We start from the raw sequence: 23,363 nt of genomic DNA, 5'->3' as shown, positions 1-23,363 counted from the left end.
TGTCCTACCGTCAAGTGCCGATTACGTTGCTTTATGTTATCTGACTTCTTCGCGCTTTAGAATTACTATAGATTATGAATCGCCATGTAATCAGTTAAGAAATAAGGCTTTGCTAAATTGTTATTGCTAAAATTCTTCAGAAGAGCAATATCGTCATGCACCACTGTTTACTGCCTTATTCAGTAATGTATGTATCCAGATCTGTATGTAGTTGTGGACATTGCACCGTGGGCGCTACGGATGCCGCCAAGATATCGTGTCTTCACTATTGCCAGTTCTTCCCCGTTTCGACTCGGCAGCGTTCAGCCCAGCAGAAAATCAAAGGAAGGAATCAACGCGTGTCCGCTAACTGTGTCACTTGTTTCTGACGGTAAAGCCTCTCCTCTGGACAAATAGCAAACAAAATTGTTCGGAGACCGAACGGCGGAAAGGAACAGTTCAAATAATAAGCGTTTATTCCTAGCATCTACATAGCGTCGTTACGAGTGGCAGCACAGGCAAAGACTATCAGAATACTGCGTCTACTCAACAAAGCCAAATTTGAACGCCAACAAACCGCGTAAATGACCCGGGTCAGAAAAAAATCGCTATAGCAACTATAAGCAAATCACATCAACACTGAATCTGTTGTTCAACGTGCGTCTGCACATGCCCAACGCAGAGAAGCATTTCTCTCTCTCTCTCTCCCTCTCTAGCCTTCCTTCATCTCTTGGCCCTTCAATACTTTCAACGGATAGCTACACAACCGTTACTAGGGCCGTTAACGTAACAATATCTGGAAACGTTCGGTAGACGAACAGTTGAAAGGCTGCATTTTCGTCATCTGTTGCGGTTTACTCAAAAGAGAATCTTTCTCTAGAGTATTGCGCTGCCTCCTGATTGTCTTTTTCACACAGTTACTTATTTCCTCTATGTTTATTCTTTCGTTTATCAAGGCCGGTCCCTAATCGGTTCTCCAACTCACGCTTCCGTACTATTGTTGTTCCCGGTTCCCACGACTGTCTTCTTATCTTGTAATTCTGTGCGAGTACGCCTTTTACTGCAGCCACATCCCTAGCGGGAGCTGTAGTCTTACCGTTTTTCGTCATCGCGGCCACAGTCATTAATGATTTGTCACTACCGTTAAGGCGTACACGATCGTGCTAATCGCTGCTGCCGACACTGAGTTCTTATAGTGAAATACTACGAGCAGACGTGGAAACAGGGGAGAAGAAACGGTGACGTTCTTCGTATATCCTTTTAGTATTAACGTTAATGCTGTTTTCTTGGTCGTTGTGTTTGTTGCCAATTGCTGGCCAAAGTGGGAAAAGCTCGTTCCAAAACAGTTAACGGGCGCCGCGTTTGTCTCAGTAAGAGGTCATGCCCTAGAAACTTGCACGCCCTCCGCGTATGTTTAGTACCCGTCCAGCGCCCATTGTGGCTGATTAGATGGTTTACATCGGCTTATGCTAGTAAATCTTTGCTCGGGTGTTTACTGTTCACACCAGACTTTGCGGTCTTTGGCCTATCTAGCCACCGTCCATAAAATGATAAACAACAACGACAGCCGCAGACGCAAAGCGCCGATGGTAGAAGATCTGCCCTGCATTTGCTAACATGGATAGAATGTCCTTTCGTAGTCTACCACAGCGTTTGATGCTCGCAACTAGAAGAAAACTTTTTTGACGCTAACTTCATGTAGCCTCCTTTTTCTGGTTACTAATATTTTTACATTTCTGGATGGCATCGTACGAGCACAGGTGAACCGGTGCTGCGATACCGCCAAGTATTTATGTCGCCGTTACAGCTGTATCTGTCACTGACGCATTTGGCGGGGCTTGCGCCGACGACGACGACGAACGGTAGCAAAAATCATCAGCGACGATCCGATGTGATACGATTTCTTTCATCGAGCTTAGGCAGAGCGAGTTATTAACGAATTTGTTGATTATGTCTTTAACTCTTCTACAAGAATGCTACGGTTACAGGAAGTAAAAGGTGCTCATCGAGATGGTCACAGTTACTGCCATTTGAAGGTTACATAAATGCGGATACATTATACGCTCGCTTGAGCTTACAGTTGATTGATTTAAACGTTTCGATAAATGCAGAACGGGTATGATACGAAGTTACGAAAACGATCAAGTAATCAATGAAAGCTTACAGAAAGAAGGAAACGCACCTTAAAAACGTTTTACCCAACGTTTCATTGTTGCTACCGAACATATGTCATCATCACTTACGGTAATACCAATTGTTCGTCCAGAAGATCAAGAAAAATTATACAATATTAATTTTTTTTTTTTGTTAAATTCCAGAGTTACTCATGAAGATAACCATCGTGCAATCTTGTTATTATACAGCATAGATTTCTTCTTGTATGCCCTTCTTCACAAACCATCACTAAGTAGATATAAAATATTTTTAAGGACCGATCAAAGGTTTATTTAATCAGAGGCTAAAACTGTTAGGCTTTATTTTTCATATGTAGTACAAGAGAATTTCGGCAAGACCATGGCCACGAGCAGGACGAAACAGCCCATCTCTTAGATACCCAGTTACAATAGCTTTTCGTGTCATACCCCATACGTAGCCAGCATATCGTTTCTACTCCTTATTTCCTTGTTGTACTGCTAGCAAATTACGAATCAAACTACAATAGAACTATCAATACCGCAATTGTTATTCAGTCTAAAACCGCTCTTACTTTTTTACCCGGAAGTAAACGCCTTAAGTACAAAATGTTATGGTATTAGTCTGTTCCATTCAATTTCCATTGGGCAATAAACATGGGTGACTGGAGCAACTTCGTGCAGACCTACGGCGCTGATAGCGGTTATGGCAAGAAGGGCGACTGCAAGGACGCCTGGCCGGCACGGCATTTTTTCTCTAATTATTAAGTTTTTTTTTTGTCTTGCGCCGCTAATTCGTAGCCTGACTAGTTGAAAGAAAAGCGGTCCTAAACGATAACAATCACAATGACGTCCACTGATCCACTGTCATTGACGAGTGAACGGCCCTGTGTGATCGTTAGCCGCAAGCTTTTTTGTATTCCAGTCCGAACATCCCCGTCTTGAGGTAGGGGTAAAAGCCCCAATAACTACATCAGCAAGCCATATACGCAAATCAACGCAGGCAAACGTATGTATATTCAGTAGTTCAATTCAACGTGTTGTTTCCTTCAGCTCTTTTAGCTCTACCAAGCAGTGCCAGGTGCTAATCGATTAGAGTGAATCGTATTGGGTGAAACGTAATGTGTTAATGAACGGCCTATTTTATGAATGTTTACGTCGCTTTTTCCGACAAAAACCCAGCGTAATGATACGTGTGGCCATTATTGTTGCGATTCTTACGAGCGATAATAGATAATATGCAACCGTACGTATACGACAGGCGCACCTCAATAGACTTCACTGAAATACACAATACCATACATTAGTATACTTTGCAATAAAGACCAAAAAATGTAAATCTGTTATATATTGCCAACCAACTTGCCGGTCTGTAACGGTCTAGATCTTGCGCTTTCAATACTTCGGCTGATTTAAATCCGCAGTGGACGTTTTCCGCGGTTTCGTCCATTGTTGAGAATATCTTTTCATTCTCTTTTTGGTCTTCCGATAACGATTACCATCAGAATGATCTTTTGCTACAAGAAGCTCTTCTATTTTTCACTGAACAGTCGATCTGGTTCAATACCACCTACTCAAAGCGGCAAACGTGTTTGCAGGTGTGGCTGAGTTCATGTTCCAAAGTGCGGGTGCCCCCCGCCCATGTGTGCGCCGCTAGAGGAATTCGGAAAGGTGTGAAACGCCTGACATCACGTGCGGGTGACAATACAACCGTAAGTTCTGTTCTGCTCGCTTAAACATTTGTTTTTTTTTGTACTTACTAACGCCCAACACATTCTAGTAGAAAAAAATTCACGCCCCGAAATATTTTTGAAGCATTCTGTACCGACTCATCTACAATGCGAATATATATATACCCCGAACGTGCTGTTTCTGTTGCCTGCGTTACCGCCAACGCCACCAAATTCTAGGAATCATCTTGATTAACGTTACGTCAAACGCTGACAGGCGTTGAAACGCCAAAATTTCGGGGGATGGGAGGAAAGATACGACTACGGCTACTTTGACTATCGCTACTATTACTGCCATTATTCTCCGACCATCAGTTTTCGTTCATTTGTTTAGAAATGAGACCACGTCACGGAGAAGGGGAGCAGTCAAAAATACGCTCCACCCTCGTCAGCAACATCGCAGAAGACATCACCAGACACCAGGCTGACTTCCCGTTTCTTCACTGCACTAGCGGCGGCGATCATTTTAGCAATAAAGCAGCTCGTTCAGAATTGTCGCCTGCGAAACATCGTTCTTCGTGCACAAAGCGGCGTGAATCGCGCGACAAGGCGATGCGTGGCAGCAGAACTGAAAGTCTAGGACATCATGGCGATGCGCCTCTATATATTTATATAAATGTGTTTATTACGGACTATAGAAGTGACCTGGAGTTTTTCCCGCTGTTTTTCGTCCTCTTTCTATTTCTCTGTTTGCGACGGACGTCTGATTGAGTCGTGCCACAACAGAGCAAAGCACGCAACCGTCGGCAAAAGGCCGCCGGCGTAACCGGCAAAGCGACAGCACCACTAGAGCGTGTTCTATATTTTGCCACGATTCGTTGCTGTTGCCGTTGCTTCAGCCATAAACGCCGTCAATGCTGCCGATGGCGTTCGGCATTTTGGGTCAGTGTCTACCACTTTCGTGTCGAGATGAGTTGGCAGCGGTCGGCAGAAGTTCGATTTCTGACGCCGATGAAGCAGTTGCTATGTATACCTACGCATAACAATTGTGGCAGCGATAATTCACGAAAAAGTTCATTGCTTGCCTTTCTTCCTAACAGACTCATTCTTTGTCTCTCTCTCGCCTCTTCTTTCTGGGGCTCCGGAGCTCAACTAGATTAAGCTTAAGCCGTTACCTAGGACCAATGTACTATTAGTTTGTTCAATACTGCCGTAAATTGCGTCTACAGATGCTAAAGTAAACATAACCTGATTTGGCCTAAGTTACTTCACTACTGATTAGTATTGAGTTTACGGTGTATGTTTTGCCGCGCAAGGTCCAGATAGTTATTATCTTATGTTTTGCTATTTAGTTAATGCAAAGGATGAGGAGATCATTATTTATTATACACCGGCATCAAATCGGTCCTTATACATCATATTATCACTGCAGCTTATGGTGAAAAATTTTACTAGAAAATAACATTACTTTTGCAGCGCTGAAATTGCTATCATAGCAACAGACTACCTAATTTTACTATGAAAAAAAAGACTAAGAAAAAAAACAAAAGTTCATAAAAAGCGTACGAAGTAAGTTACAATTAATACAGTTTTCGTCTGCATGGCTAAACTTCATTTTCGTTCCAATGGATGTTCGAACTGGAACTACTCTACCTTAACAATGTCATAACGTGCCGAGCAGCAATAATAATAATTATTATAGTTCAATCGAATAATTCCTACTATTAAAAGATTATCTTGAAGATGCATTGAAGCCTGCCCAACCTCATTGGGCCATATGTGAAGATGACACTGCCGATAGTAATGTCACGTTTACTAGTCACGATAGTGATATTTGTCGCTTAGAGCCACGTGCCTTCTCGGAGATGTCTTGAACCATACGACATTTTGTAAGAACGATCGTTCAATGACGATCCCTCTTTCTCTCTGCCGTTGCCCACGTTAGGCAATTCTGTGAAACTCGGACCGTGGCAGCGAACGTAACTTTTTGGCAATCGTCTGCTAGGCCAAAAGCCTTGATCTCTTACGGAACAAAAAGTGACACGGACTTCGATGTTTGGCTTCTGCTATTGCTGCTACCGCAGTCATGACTACGAGTTGCATCCAGTGTGTTATGCTCGTTCCCCGTTGTATTGAATTGTCAATAATCCGTAACGATTTCCCCAGCATGGCTAAGGATTTTAACTGCCGACAACAGTTCGTGTCGAACGAAAGCTCTATTGCTGTTTACCCTTGCTACACGTTGCAGTAGTAGATAGAACATCAAAGGAGAAGCCCTCAACACAGACATTTCTGCGGCTGAAGAAAAAATGTCAACGAACACAGTTTTAGCGATATAGTGTCGTTAATGGTGGAAACGTGGCGAAAACAAAAACCGCTGGGATTATTATCAATGTATTACAGTGGCAAGATTTCGCTATTACGAAACGATATAGGCCTCGACCATGAGTTAACGTGGGATAGACGATTCGTTGACGAAGCAATTTGTTTACCTCGATGACGAAACAATTGAAAATTTTCACGTAACGAATGAATACGCGAGTGACACAGCCGCACCGTAGTAACCCAATGTTAAATTATTAGGAGTATCAACTTTTGATCGAAACTGCCCTATAGTTGACACGTAGATTGATATCCATTTCGTATTCATAGTAGCCTATAAACTGGGTTAGGTCTTTCCCATTTTATTAGGTAATTTATCATCAATGACAAGCAAAAACGTTGGACTAGGCGTAGGTTCTTAAGGGGTCCATCAGGCTGTCTTGAACTGTCTTGATATATTCAAACATCATTGCTAACGTTAGCTAAGACAAACGAGCCCAAACTATTGATGAAATGTTGTCTTGGCCTTAGACTTCTGAGCGAAGTGTATGTGAATTCGGACAAGTTAAGTTACGATGCCAGCCCATGGTAGTAACTGAACTACTTATATATGGTGATCGAAATAATTATTGACTGGAGTATTAACTTAGAACAAAAAGAAAAGGTACACTAAAGTTAACAGGTATTTTACTTAGCAACAAGTAAAGAAAGTCACCTTCACGAATGACTTGAAGACGATACAGCATAGTAACATATATGTATGTCCACTTCAGCCGTTTAGAAGACGGTTTTTAGCGTTCTTAGATAGTCCCTTCACTGGTAGCATTTAGAAAATGTAACGTTCTTAAACGTCGCTGTTTGTTCCGGTATATGCCAAACGAGCTATCTGGACGGCTAGAGCAACACACACACACACACATACATATATATATGTATATAAGAAAAATCGTTTGTATGCGTAATGAGTATGAGAAGATTTGAAGAAAAATCGAACGTTTGAATCGACAATTAAATGACTTCGAATGTAACGACGTAGACAGAGTACTTTAGAGTGAACAGTTCAGACGAAGTCGCAAGAAGACTAGATAGGGTGTTTCTACAATCCATTGAGGTATAATTTGTTGATTTTAGTCAAATGACGGCTCTGGTGTAATAAAATCGCAATTGAGATGTCTTCACCGGAAACTATGACAAATTTGAGAAGCTTATGCTAATTTTATACTACACTGTTTCAAATAACATACACGTGCACCCAGATAGAATGGTTATAAAAGACCGCAATTCGAAGAGTCCGTTGCGTCTACTATGGAACCTTGATTATATGATGAACTGCCGACTGAAGCAAAAGCGGACTAAAACGAAGCTTGTTCTTTGGGGAGTTTTTGCGGTACAAAAGGGATTGCTTGTGGGAGCGACTGAGTCACTAGGGCTGAATGTACAAAAAAAAAAAGGTTTGATATCCTTGCGAGCGATTGCTTGACCATTTGAGAACCCAACAGGTAAAAAAAAGTCGATGAGAAAATTTCTAACGCGCCGACGAACACAAAGGCTCTGCTCATAAACGTTTATAATATAATCTGAATATATATGATAGATAGAATTCTTCGGTCAATGGTGAAACGTTGAGGTCTAGGCAATAATACTATATGAATGGGACTATTTCAACACCGTATTGTACGCCAGAAGTTGCAATGTGACTCGATAAGCTCTAATCTATTATATATACAAGGACTTGGTGTGACATTGGCTCGAGTCGCTCAGATTTATTAGAATCTCAATAGAAGCCTCAAAATTTATAGGTAGCCTACTTGAGTGGTATAGGATATATAAATAACGTATTTTTAATAGCGTAACACAGATCTGTATAGCACATTTGAACCCGTTACTTACTATTATTATCAGACCATTATTTCCTAATCGTTCATTACCTGGAATTAGGTAATTTTCTAAGTTAATCTGTCTCATTTAGAACAGTTATCGGCACCTGGATGGTACAATAACAAAAAATAAGACTCTTCGTCGAATTATACCAGAAGCTAGTTTTTGTGGCACTTCAAACATTTCGTTGTCGATATCTATCCATATGTTAATCGATGTTGCCAGTGATCCCTACGTGGAATCATAGGTACTTCAATCCTTTTTACTTTCTTGCGTGACATAAACGTTTGCAGTGCCCCTTTCGCCAGATTTAAATCGTTCATGTATACTGGAAAACTATGAAAGAAGTATTTCGGTTAGTCTAAATCACCACCGCTGTATCGTCGGGAGTTTCAGCTACTTCTTTACCACACTCAGGCTCTTCTCCGTAATGTTATTGTATGGCTGATCGATGCACAGAACAAGAGAGATTCAATAAGACTTTATTCTACCGCTAATGGTTTCCAATACCAAATCGATTGGTCCAATCACTGTAGTCGCAAAAAAGGCCAAAAATGTCGGTTTAAACCTAGAAGTATTAAGATTCTCACCCTATTAATCGATCAATTAATGCAAAAAGCATGTCTTCCTGTTCTTCGACTACTGCGCTGATCGTCAGAGAACACTTTCAGCACATAAAAGAAAGGTTCATTGAACGGAACGCTTCGAGCTGATTCGATAGTATTAAGCAGCCAACTAGGATGACCCCCCCCCCCCCGACATACTCCCCTGCATCTGACATTGCACGTTGCCTCGTTGCGTTCGCAGGTGTTTTTCGTTTCATAGTAGCCTGATCAACCCAACTACTAGCTGGCCCGGTGTCAGAGAAATGCAATTTTAACAGGAAACCAACGGCGCATTCTACAAACTATAGCAAGTAATGCAAACACAATATAGCAGTTGTCGGTATAGGGTCGTGTTTATCGTGAAACCACAGTAGCATTGTTCCATAGCGTCCATTATGTAAAACAAGTAAACCGTTATGAAATATGGCGTTGGGTTAATTTAGTTCATTAGCCTGGAGCAGTATATTATGTTAGCAATTCTTTTGATTCAGTACAATATCTTCCTCTCCAGAGAAAATCACTGCTTTCATCGGCTGGAACTTGCACAGACTTTGTGCTGCTTTAAGGAAGTATACTGTTATCAAGTACGAGCGCTCGCACCGCGATGCCATACGGAACGTATTATCTTTGCTAGCCCAAACTAATATCTGTTTTTTTCACATTGTGGTCTTCAGCTAAGGTCTACGTAACGTTTTTTAAAAAAAAAATTGTGCGACAAAAACGTTAAATTAACGCTTGCTAGCTCAATCAAAGTGTTCTTGCTTGAGTCTTAGGATTCCAAACCGCTAGACCCTGTTGTTCTCTATCTAATTCTTTGCAAAAAACTATTAATATACGATTTAAAAGTTGCATAAAATGTGGTGCTGGGGTTCCCTGGGGAGGAATAATTGCAGTTCATATATTGTACATATTCGCGTAGAGTCAAGAGCTATGAAGTCGCTACCAACGCAACCTAGCACTGACTGGCGTAAGATAAACCAGGAAAAAGCTGTTACTCCCTTTAATTCTAATAAAGTTGATTATTAATGCGAAAATATGAAGACGCTTGAATATTCTATTTACATTACTATTGTAGCTTTCTCACTTGGGTCCAGAGAGCTCCCTGCCACCGGAAATTAAAAATCTGTTCGCGGATTTTCACAGCTGTTCATGGGAAGTGTGCAATCAGGAACGTCTTCCACCTTCATGGCCAATAAACCCGGATTTATAAAGCTTTAACTGTTTCTTGCGAAGCTAACGCCGTAAGTTGAATAAAAAAACGCCGTTTAATTTATATGTTAAATCAGGTTTGGAAGGCACGCAAGAGAAATTTGGCGACGTACAGCGAATCGGCACTTCTCTCCCCATTCTTATATTAACTAAACTCCTAAATGTTCTGGCGTTTTCGTACAGGGCAACAGGAAGCTATTCAAATAGTACTTCAATAACAACGCTTGGCTGAATCAAAAACTTTAGGCCTAAAAAATGACTAGTCGATCGTTTTATCGTAAATGGGACTATTTACTTTGAAACTGCTTTTACAGAGCTATGACCTTTCAGTGCCACTTATGTAGAAGTACGTTCAGTAAGGAGGGAATAGAGCGAGAGAGAGAGAGAGAGAGAGAGAGAGAGAGAGACTGTGGGTCGCCCAGGAGTACATCATTTACCGATAGTCAACAAATGTAATGTTCGCCCTATCGCAATTGGTTATTTAGGTGCATATTTTGCAGAATACATATTCATCGTACGTGTATTCCAAGCATCTACTTAGACTTGCTGTGTTACAGATAAAGGTTGGTTGTACTTATTCATTTATTATAATTATTCTGCTAATTGACAAGATCATTCCACTGACAATATTAGTCGTTGTTTTATTCAAATTTTCTCATTGTTTAAACAAATAACGCTTGTGTTAATGATAGGTGCAGGCGATCTGAAAATCCAGATGTATGTTTATTTATATATTCAGCTGAGACTGAACTAGTCCTTCAGATTTCCTTCCTTAAAGCAATCGAAAATACTTCTTGACATAATATCGTACAAGGGATCAGTATGTCTCCGATTCCGACTGAACCACTTTCGTACGCACACGACAGCTATTCAGAGTTCACATAAACAGATGGCATAAATAACGCCTCCTATGAGCTAACAAATTGGAGACTTGACAATCTCTGACCAACCTTTAACTGGAAACCTTCTTTGGCAGAAGGCCCTTCGAAGGTCTTCGACGGAAAACCACTGCCTCGCCAGTGAACGGCTGTAATGCTATCGGCAGTGGTGACAAAGAACACCGAAATCAATTTTGCTAGTATTTACAATATAGTCATTTGGTTCGCCGCCGACAATAACTGCTACGCTAAATATGTTGTTGTTTAAATCTAAAAACCGTTACATACAGATGAACAATATCTTTGATAATAACAATGGCTCAGACTCGTTTGGCATCGAGTCGGACGCTACGTAAGAAAGTACGTCACGAAACAATTTTCTTTGTTTCGTTATTGGCTCTCAAAGCACTAACACTACAGTCATCATATAGAGCTCAGAGAATTCAAAAATACAAATAATAAACTCGAAAGTAACACGTTTTAGTGACCTTTGTATGAAGAACGCCTTAGTCATGCTGACGTTTTCTGAATCACTCAACTGCCCTTCGATTGTGACAGCAGCTGCACAAAGCGAATCTCAGAGAATCTTTCGTTTATAGTCAAATACCCGAATAGCTAAGCCCCTTTACGGACGAAATAGCTTAAAACATCGTCTAACGGTTTCCCAAACTTGAGACTGAATGCTCTCATACATATTTAGATAATATTGTTATGACCCGTACATGTAATCGCATCGTTAAAGCTCCACATTAGTTTCATAATGCAAAAAATAATCAATTGAAACATTGGAAAGATATGTTTTAGATATGAAGATGTGCATGTTCTTCAGACTTGCAGTGTCTTCCTCCTGCGGTATTTGCACCACTGAACAGCCCTTATACAGGATGTTTTTCGTTTGTTTTGGATAGTGTCGTCCTGAGAACAGGAACCGCCATGTGACTATTAGACCTATTACACCGACAACATTGGGTTTGAGCTCAGATTTTACTTTGACAACTCAGTTTCCTGGTTCAACACTTCATATATGTACGGTTTTGTCCATATCCCCTATCTAGCTCTTTCGGAAGTGAAATATCTAAAAAGTTAAATGGAAAATTTACATACGCTCGGGCCGTCGATAAACTTTAAAGGCATCGTACTTATTCAAACGATTCTTTTGACCAGAAGAAACCTATCTATTGTTAACCGGTGCTTTGTATTATACGTTACACTAAGCCTATGAGATAAAAACCTGCGCCGGCTTTGTTCATCCTGTTAATCTCTCAAGAGTATATCAGCCGACGTTTTTAAAATAAAAAAAAGAAAATAGGAGCATCCAGTAGAATGCCAGCTGTTGATGACGTAAACGTTTGTTGACGTATGACTTTTGAAGACCAAAAATCGTTTGGAATAGTTTCTATTAGATGAACTTTAAAGTAACATTGCATAAAATTATGGTTTTGACGTCCAAATCATAAGTCTTTATTATATATGCATAGTGTTTTCCGTTTACAACGAATGCCCTGCTGGCGCGAATAGAGAAGCGAGCTTTTAACTTTAGTTTAGTTTCAACTTCATTAAAGTTGTTTGCTTCTACTTACAGCCACGTGAAACGGAGAATCCCTTTTGGAAAACCGCTTTGAGGAATGCGTCGACCGACTTGGCGTCGCGGTAATCAAAGCAGTTGAAGTTGAATTATTTAATAGTACCTCATCTTAACTTTGTAGCGTAAGAACGGAATTAAACATTTGAAATGGGCTCGCATTTTACTTGTTCTATACTTACGAAGACTCTAGTACACGTATTGGAAGACTGTACTAAAGGCTAGAACTGCGCATTATCTTACCTTTTATCGCTGCCCGTATTTTCGTCGTTCTGCAAACGCACTTTGTTGATTATCCGTTCAGTATATATCCTTTGGTCAAAAGTCAGTCTTCAGTAGTAATATAGCAATCAATCCAACGTTAACACCGAAAGCTATTTGCTATTCGACTTCATCTATTCCTTACAGCTACAATGTATTTATGCCAATGGAATCCAGCCCGTTGTTTCACTATAATAAAACTAACGATTTCTTGTGCACAACAAAATAGAAATTGACGCCGTTCACATCTGGTCACCACCGACCACTAGCGTGCTTGACCGCCACGTTTGATACCGTCTTCGGTCACTCGGATCGATCGGCGCGCAGGAGCCAATCAGCTCCAAACGCTGTCGTATTTCTTCAAGCAACCGGCGTCGTTCTTCTTACGTGAATTTCAAGCTGACAAACTGGCTTTCATCCGACGCGGCGGACTGTACCGGTGTTCCAAAACGTTGCACCTGTGGAGAGAGTGATAGGGTAACCGTTGTCTGCATGTGACCGTTATGGGAAAGGACGGTCACGGTGGGGAGAGGAAACCAGACGAGTAAGTAATCGATCGAGCCGCTGCTACTACGCTGTTCCGACCTCCTGAATGGACAGACATACACAAGCATAGGCTAGCTTGTAGTCGCGTCGCGCATTTAACCGTTACTAGTTGCTTGTCGTAGGCGATCCGATGTAGCCAAAGGCCAACAATCTGCGCTGTTCGGCTGGTGCCTGTTAGAACGTAACCAGCAGAACAAATGCTATTGCTACTGCCGTTACAACTTCCACTAACTCGCCCATCTGTACGCTAACGATGGTTAAAGAGATTCGATGTTTCATTGTGCGAAATTTCATGAGGTACTGTTCTTCATCACCAGAGGTTATCATGCTCTGAATTCGCTCGGCGAACAGCAAATCATCTACGGCAAAAGAAGAAAAATGATGCCGCAGTAATCGTATAGCTGTGCTATTAATTCAATACGCTTAGGAAAGCGACAATAAATATCTGGATTCTGACACGTGGGTTCATTGTCGATTTGGGAAACATGAGCGCGCCAAATTTAAACCTTACCCAAGGAACTAATATGCTATTGCAATGTTTTATTCTAAAGACATCTAACTTCTACATAAATTCGTGCAAAGATCTATCAAATTCTAAGCTGATTCATTGTCGTAAGGTATCATGCTTCTAAAAGCAAAAGGCAAATAAAGTTGACTACACTTTTATTGCGTCAAGAAGGGGGAAAATCCTTGAAGCTATTGAATCTGTTCAGCGAAAGTCTTTGAACAGAGTGAGCGAATGGTTTGAAACCGACGCCTAACGAGGTGGTAGACTATCACGAGCGCCCTTACGATGATAACAATATTAGTAACCTTTGAAGACACCTGAAAACAGTTAGCTGAGCGGGTGAAAAATGAATACTTTTACCGTTGCTTGCGGTTCCCTTGGAGAGTACATAATTGATCAGTTAGACAGCTAAGACGCACGCGAAGAAGCGGTAAACACACACAGTTTAGTATACATACGAAGCTGGTATTTTTAAATATATTGCTTCTGCCGTGTCTTTAGAACTTAGAGACTAGTTTGTACATCATTTCTTTTTCGTATTTCTCTAACTTCTTTACAGAAATCATCACAGTCCTTATTGTTACCATCGTTATAATTATCAGTATAGCATAGAATGTAGTCTAACTCCTCATTAAAATGTTTCGTGTTCCCTGTTAGCGATAATAACATAAGGCAGCAACACTATTTTACGTAGAATTATATTATAATAATTAGAAAGATGATAATGCAAACAGGGATCATAATTGTTTCCAAAGTTGTATGGGCTTTTTGCATACGTAAAAGACGACGGCGGCGTACAAGTGAGAACGTCACTAAAAGAGCCGGTAACAATCAACAAAAACACGTTAGTAGTGAAACGTTTTTTTCAACTACCTATTATACATGAGATTTATATAATAACATGTATCATAAAAATTATATATAGACTAGCCACCTGTAAGGAATTTTATTTAGATATATAATTTCTCTGTTTATGGCTTCCCGAAGTAAATTGGTAGTAAAATAGACTTACCCACCATTCGCCCTTTTTAGAGCATGAAAAGCCCCGTAATTACACAGACTTAGATCGGGAGAATAAGCGGGTTGAAGTCAACGATGGATATTCCTTGGCTCAATCCAGGAAGTAATTGAGGTTTGGCGTTGTCATCAAACAACCAGACTGCGTGCTTTCAATTACCACGCCAACGATCCATGAGTTTCTTGAAGAACGGGGCGCATTTATTATTTCATTTTCGGCAAGTATCTTATAGCAGCAAATGCCCCTGATGTCTATATCATGTACTATTATCACTTTATGCCCAAATCTAGTTAACACTGCCACCGAACGTCACTTCTCTCTAGAGTATCACCATTCTCTCGATTAGGGTTTTTCCAGCTGGTGGTAGAGATTGTACCATATAGCGTCTATAGTGACTATATACTACAGGCGGGCCTTCTCTTGAGTCAAATTCCATCAGCTGTACGTGGAAAACACCGCCGGAAGTCAACTGAGGAAGGGCCATTTTTTAATTAGTCTCCGGAATTTCAGTATTTTGGTTATAATATAAGAAATGCAGTTTTAGTGGACAGAGTCCTTGGACTTCAAATTTTGCTTTCGTGCTTTCAAGCCTCCTCTTGAATTGATTGATCTTCACCATTCTAACCCTCGTTTTTGAAACGGAAGCACCATTCGCATATTGTGTTTTCGTTTAGGGCATTCTTGGCTAATGTCTTCATGAATCTTCGATCAAATTCCACAACATTGTAGCCATCAAGGCACAAAAAGTTGATTGCTTTTTAACATTGAAAGATGTTACATAATGTGTGGTAAATTCAATTGGTTCTTAGTCATAAGTTTTTAGCAATAAAATTCAGCAAAGTTCCCTTAGTATATAAGTTATTCAGTTTCATTTACATTGTAAGTGGTTTGCAAAGCTACCGAACAAACTGAGTTTCTAAGTTAAACAAATGCGTAGAGATTTAAAAAAAAAAAGTGGAATTAATTTCTACTAACGTAGAGAGAAAATGTGTTGAGGGTTGTTTTCTGCTTCAGTCACATGGAGCACCAGCTAAATATTGGTTAATAACAGCAAGCAAATTTTACCGCTATGTTGGATGATTTGACTCTAATTGATTACAGCATAGTTCATTAAAGTCAACATCACAAAGTTGGGACTTACCTGTAAGCTGAGTTAACTTTATTTAGGTAGGTATCGAAGTAGGTAAAAATCAGGCCTCTCAACTTACCTGAAGCCTGTTCCTTCGTTCTGTTCATCCTTCACTTCGACGCTATCATAGGTGCATTATTAAAAATATCCCATGATTGGCTGTTTTCTTTCTTCGAACAGCTTTGAAGGCAGCGGACGCTTTCGTTCAAAGCATGAACAGTACAAGCGCGGTCGACGTGTTCTCAGCGCCTTCGTTGCGGTGTTTTCGATCCACTTCCTTCGTGGCATTGCAAGGCGCTTCACTTCGATCGAATGTCGTTCACCGTAGTTGGTGTCAGATGCCGAGCGAAAGCGGCACTACGTACGGCTACGGAAAAATGTGGGAGAAAGAGAGAGAATCAGAGGTAGCAATAACATTACTCAAAATCGAGAATATCCATTGAAAGAATTCGACCGCCTTACTACTGCTCAATGCACGCTAAAACGGCCTAGTTTGCGATCCACGTTATCATGAATGTGGGTTAGCTTTCCGTCGCATCGAGCAGTTGCCGTGAGCTAATGAAGAACCAGCGGGGGTCGTCTGGCGAAGTCGCGCGCAACACCGACTTGACAACGCTAGAGTAGCTCGAACGTACTTCAGTCGGTGGTCATTTGCTTCACTGTTAGGTGGCGTACAGGCCACCGCAAGCCGACTCAGACATGGGCCTATCAATCAGTCCAGCTGTGGAAGGGTCCGCGGTTAAATATGACACCAGAAACGAGAAGATCAATTTAATTAGCCACGATTAATGTTGGGATTGGAGAAGGGGGCCCGAAACGGAGTTCAGTGGATTATATATGTATATAACGTTTGAGAGAGGGAGCGGAGGCATCAGCGAAAAGAGAAGAGTATACGTATCGAGGCTGAATTGTTTAATTAAGGTAAAAAAAATCATGTAGAAACAGATTGCCTACGTGGCCATGTTGCACCCATTGCAGCGAGTATATATGAGCCAGGTGACGTCTGACGACTAGTGACAGTAGGGCCGTGATAATGTTTTAACACTATGGAACGCTCCCTCTAGAAATGGCGTAACGATTTAAAGCGGAATTATATGTAAAGATATAGCTATACAGCATAGGCAATTCGGCATCGCCCATCGCTTAAATTATACATGATTGTCGTTCTAAGCAATCATCCACGAGTTCAATCACTAAAATATTAAACATTCCTTTGTCCGCCAACTTACGATCTGGACTAATGGAACGAGCAATATCAAAAAAATAACAACATTAGTAAAATGCTTGTGTTTCTAAAAACAGATTTTGATATACTGAACACAGCGCCTGAAACAACGTGAGATTTCTTTAAGAGCTTCCTTACTGGGCATCCATTGGGCATGCTTCACTGTATTTACGTAGCTGTTTGTCTTCATCATATTGTGATACTGGGGATTTATATTGGGTATATATTAAGTAATATCACTCGACGACGAAATTGACATGAATAAGTATCGATAAATGTATTTGACGTCAGATTAGGAACTCTGCACGATCCTGAAACGTAAAACATTCCGATCAATATGACGTGTTAGAACGATCGTTCCCGTTAGGAGGCTCCTCTAATACCTGGCCACCGAAACAACGCTATTGAGCGAGCGTATCATTAAAGATTCTACACAAGAAAAACGTTGGTGGAGGTTCGCTAATAGCTCTAGGACTTGGAAACACATTGCCAATGTTAGATCGTATCCATAACAAAATTAAGGAGCTTAACAGTAAACGTAGAAAAAATACTCGGACAGTAAGGGCTTCTTATAAAATGCCCTTTATCAAATGCAACTGTTGTGCATGTAGCCCTGTCGAATCTATGTGGGCCTACCCATCGTAAACATCGTACACGTCCAGCCCCTTTTTTGCAAGGTCATGGTAAACATTACGCTTTCTGTCGTAACTAGTCGGAACATTTTCGTCAAGATTTCTTTTTTTTTTTGTAATTATTATTCTTGTTATAATCACAAAGAACTGATAGTGGCAAGGAGCGGGGAGTTCAGCTGAAGTATTAATCACTCATGATCTATTGCGTTAACATTATGCCACAGCATCTACCGCTGTGTCTCTACAGTAAATGTGTTCTTTATCAAAGTTCCCAGATTTAAGCAAGCGGCCGACCAATAGATAAAGTAACTAACTAAACAAGTTATCATCAAGGTAACTGACAACTTCGAAAACGATCGATTTGAACATCAGCTTCAGATTGAATCACAGCCGGTACTCGCCGCCAGTTGGCACTGCCTCCTCTACCCGACTGTAGTTGTTGCTAACAGCTATCAACAATAACAACAGCAATAAGAAAAAATTGTCCATTACTTAAGTCGTTGCTCCTACAACAACGACACAACGATCAGCAGCAGCAGTCGGCGTCGCAGTAGTAGCGACCCCGATACGAAGCTAAATACTTGTAGTATTTGAACACACACAGCCGACAAACTGATAACCCCCAACAATGGTCGAAGTAGCAGAATTAACAGTAGAACCGTTGTAGCCGACCTTTTCCTGACCGTTCTGTACTAGTTGCTTGGTATAGTTAGGTGGAGTTACGCAATACGTTTACCTACGAAAACCTCAGTGGCAGCAACAGTAGCGGGCCTTTCGGCATTTTTTTATCGCGTCCTGACATGATTCTCAAGGGGCAACTGATGCGGTTAGACCGATACCGGCTCAGCCGCAATCGACGACGATTTGCCTCCTGAACGTTTGCGATAGCTTAATAGCATCGTATCTACATATATTGTACATGGATACGCGCGTACATTATTGATACGGTGACCAACAGTGAACGATTACGAGGTCTTCTTTTCGAGCGTTCTGATTTCAATGTGTTTTCTGACATTTGTACATTCGCAGTGGAAATCGACACATTGCCATATTAAACGCCAGGCAAACGAGGCCTACTTGACACTACTGACACTGGAGCATTATGAAGTACACGTAATTATTTTCGGTCAAAAGCGAGAAATTCTGGGACGTAAGCCAATGAACAACATAGCTAACGGAATGATATTGCTTAGCGTAAATATTTTATATACCTTCTCGTAGTAACATCAGTGGAAAATTTTTGTTTGGCATCTCGTTACGTTTTACTAGCAAAATTTCTTTGGATGCCTTCTCTTAATTTTAGCGCTGTTTTCTATTGATAGGTCTGGTAACCATAAAACGATCGACCATTTAAACATATGCAAAAAACGGTCTAGAAGAATGTAAAGTAGATACAAAAACGTAGCTTGAATAACGATGGGCACTTCAGCTATCCCAACGCACTTGGTTGATCGCCATAATGTTTTTAGCTGAAGTCGTGGTGATTCCCGCCGGGATCCCCCAGTACCTAGACACGCAAATCAAACGAGTCCATTCGATCATTTTTGGAACATCACAGTGATTTTCTGGAATCATTTTTGGCTACCAGAAAAAAATATTACCAGCGCATGGAAATAAAAGCATCCCACTGGCGTTATTCTGGGATACAGAAGCAATTTTAGAGGCAAAGCTAGACCTAGCTTATCTGCAACTCCTAGACTATAAAAATGTTGGATGTCGTAACCTTTCTAGTTTATTTATTGAGGCCAGCACTCTAAAAGCTTCCTAGGAACTGTGCTCCTAGTTACGTTCTATATTGCCATTTCAAATCTCGTTATTAAAGCCTCGTTTGAAAGAGTCGACGGCAGGGTATGTCACGCAGGCTATCATCTCTTTTAAGGCCTATAAGCAGCTGAAATGTCACTTTTTCAATTTAAAGAACGTGCTGACCTTATCCATTGCTCTGTTCTGTCCTTTTCGGTCTAGGCCGTGATTAAAACGAGTCGATGAGGTCGTGCGTTATCGTTGAGTAACTATGTATCGGCGTTCTTCATTTTTGGAAAACAGCTCGTAATAGAAAAAAACTCATATTCATAGCAAATGTGAGCATTAGCCTAAACCCGAATTTACACAAGACTACCATCAAAGTGGTTTTCTCGCTACTTCGTCGTCATTTTCCCGATCCGTCCCATATGGGCGGCACAGACTGGCCCATGTCTCAGCTGTGATGACGCACGCCCTGTCTTGCTCAAGAGCTGCCGTGCGCGCAGTGATTCGTTCTTCCGTTTGAAGCCGTAAGAACTAGATTATTCCTCAACCCCTTAATGTTCGTTCTAAAAATGATTGCAAAAGTGAAAAAGAACTGCTTATTTGTTAAACGTATACTCGCCCAGTGCTTTGACAAAAATGCAATAGCGCTTTCACTTTCGAAAAACAAAAACTTAATTGCTAAACATCCACTTTTATTCATAAGTAAAAATCTTTGCCTCCAAACCCATTCTCAAGTGACACTCAGTCAGCTTATGGCGGTCGACAGCCAATCATTTTGTGTAAATATATACGAAATTTCGCCTGCTAACGGTAAATGGTTTAAGAACCCTTTAAAATGTTTGATGTTCCTAATAGCTTCGGACTGAAGTCATAGCGTTCAGCTATTTAACACGCTAAAAAAGTTACCCTTTACAAATTGCAATTAGTGATAGTCAAAAAACTTCAATAAAATATGAACGAATCCAAGTCACTCTAAACAGAGTTCACACAGGATTGCATCAACGCTGCTAAGTCCTTATGAGAACGTGTTTTCAGCTCAATAACATTGCAGGGAACTGTTCTCAGCGCGGGTCTTTTTGAGATTTCTAAATCGGCGTTTAAAATAAATAGATCTCTTCTTAAATGCTAAAGGCTTTAGTATCTATGTAAAAAGTGTATGCTTTATAGAAGCGGATATGGAGTCACTTTCTGCCAGGCTGGCATGATTCGCTAGATCACGAAACAGTTTGCTACTCCCCAAGACGCTTGAATCTGGTCCGTCGAAATTTAGCCCCCTCATGACAAACCTATAAAGCCAATAAAAGACGACAAACACTTTCTTAAGGACAGCATCTTGGTACCTTGAAGCTAAGCAAACGTCAATCGTCACCATAAAAAGACGACCAATACATTTTATAAGTGTATCTTATGATGTTAACATTTTATTAAAGTACTATTAACAAATTAATTATGGGTTAAGCGCAAACCCACTTTATGATGACTTTTCATACGTATTAGTGCATTATTTTGTGCCTCTGAATTGTCACGCTGATTTCCCTTAGTGTAGTTGCTACGAAGCTGCACAACCAAATCAGATGTGCACACTCAGTTTCCTAAAAACATATCATACATGGTGCTATGCGTGTAGAAGTAACCCAGTTTCTCTAGCCACGAACCCTTATTTTCTATTTTTCCATTGTCAAATGCAATGTAAATCTTCCAGTACTGCTCAAGTGCCGGCTAATCTAACAGTTGCAGGTTTAATTGAAATATGATTAATCATAACGAATCCTGGGCAGAATATCAAATACTGTTTATTACTTAAAGTTGAAATAACAGCAAGCTTTGTGATCAAGATTGTACTACTGACGTCCAATAAGATCATTATTCTACAATTAGCCACCTCTTACTATACTCTCAGATGCATGCTAGCACAGAGTTATTGGACGGCCTTGGCTCGTTAGATCAGCGACGCGTTAGACCTAATCACAGTCAATGTTCAGGTTGTGACCTGGAGGTGGAAGCATGCTGCACAAATATTGATCCTAGCCCCCTCTAATTCTGCGATTTGATGGTAATAAGCTTTTTGAATGACTAAATTGTTCAGCGATGAACTATCTTTGCGATTCAACGTGTCGGAAAGAAGCATGGGAGACAATTGCCGACGAGGGGGCCGTTTACACTTTAGGGCCTTCGGCCGAGTCCCGTAGCGCGTAGGATGTCATAGCAGGTATTTTCTTGACAAGTCGACTTGGCCAGTTTTAGTCAAGGGCAGGGTTGGGTGAGCAAGGGAGAAAATCTGCTGGTTACGAGGAACAATTCCGAATCGGACCACAACATCCTCGGCATGCAACATGTCTCCGACCTCACTGACCTGCCAGCCGTCCTTCACATTGTCTGCACTAATAAGCGCTTTGCTGTTCCTGCAAAGGAGTTTGGCATTGAAAGAGTTTTTATGCTTCTCAAACGAGCGTATCTCAGTGGTCCAGTCGGTAGAGTCAGCACGTCTTGCGTCAAATTTAATGAACAATTGCCTTCATGGATTGCTTCTGAAATACGGATTTTCGCTTTATGTGATGCGCAGCTTCATTGAGTTGGGCTGTATGCTGTTTCGGATTATTTACTCACCTACCCGCGGACGACGACCGCTATACGGTAAGGCGCTGCAAATGCAGCTAGATAAAAACTTCAACGCAACGATCAAATTCTACGAGGACAATATCAGTTCGATGAAGTTCCCGGAGCGTTTCAATGTGTCAGTTCCAAGGATGACTTCGTATCTACAGGAGTTCCAGCAGTGTTTTCAAAATACAATCACCGCTCAAGACGGACGGTCTCCAGCAGATGCTGTTGTTACTAAAACTTGTCACTGGTTGTTGAAAAATGTAATATGGTGAATTACATTTAGCTAGCCTACCGGAAATAGTCGTACAATGTCATTGTGAAATTATTTTTTCCTTCATTTTCTCTTCTAAAAAGTCTAAACAAATATCATATTTTCCTCAGTGACTTCAGAAGCTTTGTATGCATAAATAGACAAATAAAAGCTTATTGCAGATGAATTAACCAAACGGTAACGAAAAACCTTGTTCATTATGCAACCTGCTGTGTAGGGTTTTTTTTTTAATTTGGAGCAAAATTATATAGCGAAATACGACGTTCTAGGTTTTTTAGGTCGTGCTACATTGTCCTGCTTCATGTCATTTCGAGGCCTATCCTAATTATCTACAGTAGCAGATAATCTGCGCTTTGAGCGAGGCCGGTCATTCCGTAATTCGAATGTATTTGAATGGAAACGGAAAAATTCAACCGCAAAAATTATTGTTAAACGTAGGCGTTAATTAATATCGCAACTATGTAGGCTAGCTTTTATCTAAGATCGTCATTGATGTAAAGTTTAAGGAAATCCTGGGCCTTTGAACATAATAAATCAACTTTAATTTCTTTTTCATTCCGTAGCACTGATTTTACCATATCATTAAAATTCAACCTCGTTGTATGCATGTGGCCAAACAAATAACCAATCTGCCTTCAACGAGCGACGCCGAAAGCGCTGGGAATAAATCCAACGGATCGCGATATTCAGTCCCGGACCGACAGACTTGAAGGAACCATAAATTCAAATAGTATATTGAATATACTAGCTTAAACTATTGCTGGCGAAAAAGGGGCACCCTGATCCTTGTTCTTACCAATTCAACGTGACGATCAATTGTACGTAAGCCATGCTACACCCTCACTCTGTTCAGAATTAATTAGTTCAGAAAAGACCAATGGCAAATCGGACTGATGTTTGATTATTTTCGCTCGTGACTCGTGTCTGTGTTTTACCTTCGCGTAACCCTATTCACGATACGATTGCAATGAAGAAGTTGTACATATAATTTGCGCTAATCCTAATAGATCGTCTCCAGGTGCCGTTTGACGGGATGGTTATTGGTGTTGGTCCATCTAATAGGTCGACTCAGCCAAGACCGTTTGTTCAAGAAGCAGATGCACACGTAACACCAAGCCTGGAAGACACAAGACGTATTTCCGTATTCTGATGATCACGATTCGAC

At 40.8% G+C, this 23,363-nt stretch overlaps 2 protein-coding genes across 13 annotated transcripts in view; one reads left to right on the top strand and one right to left on the bottom strand.

Moving 5' to 3' along the window:
- Cad99C (cadherin 99C) overlaps positions 1 to 12,966 on the bottom strand; it is a 63,852-nt gene extending 50,886 nt beyond the window's left edge. For 2 of the 3 annotated variants that reach the window (XM_022789363.2, XM_022789364.2), the window contains exon 1: positions 12,499 to 12,957. The gene's annotated coding sequence lies outside the window, so the exon portion shown is untranslated. Of the gene's footprint in view, positions 1 to 12,498 lie in introns of all 3 variants that reach the window. The other variant, XM_022789368.2, reaches the window with a different exon arrangement.
- Positions 1 to 23,363, top strand: part of LOC111243568 (uncharacterized) — a 33,342-nt gene that overhangs the window by 5,602 nt on the left and 4,377 nt on the right. For 3 of the 10 annotated variants that reach the window (XM_086981478.1, XM_086981458.1, XM_086981464.1), the window contains one exon: positions 3,710 to 3,823. The exons of 5 other annotated variants lie outside the window; for them this stretch is intronic. The gene's annotated coding sequence lies outside the window, so the exon portion shown is untranslated. Of the gene's footprint in view, positions 1 to 3,036; positions 3,121 to 3,709; positions 3,824 to 23,363 lie in introns of all 10 variants that reach the window. 2 more of the 10 variants (XM_086981470.1, XM_086981467.1) reach the window with 1 other exon arrangement.

This window comes from Varroa destructor, unplaced genomic scaffold, assembly GCF_002443255.2.
Source record: "Varroa destructor unplaced genomic scaffold, Vdes_3.0 BEIS01000001.1, whole genome shotgun sequence".
Lineage (NCBI taxonomy): Eukaryota > Metazoa > Arthropoda > Arachnida > Mesostigmata > Varroidae > Varroa > Varroa destructor.
This window is presented reverse-complemented; position numbering and strand designations above follow the sequence as displayed.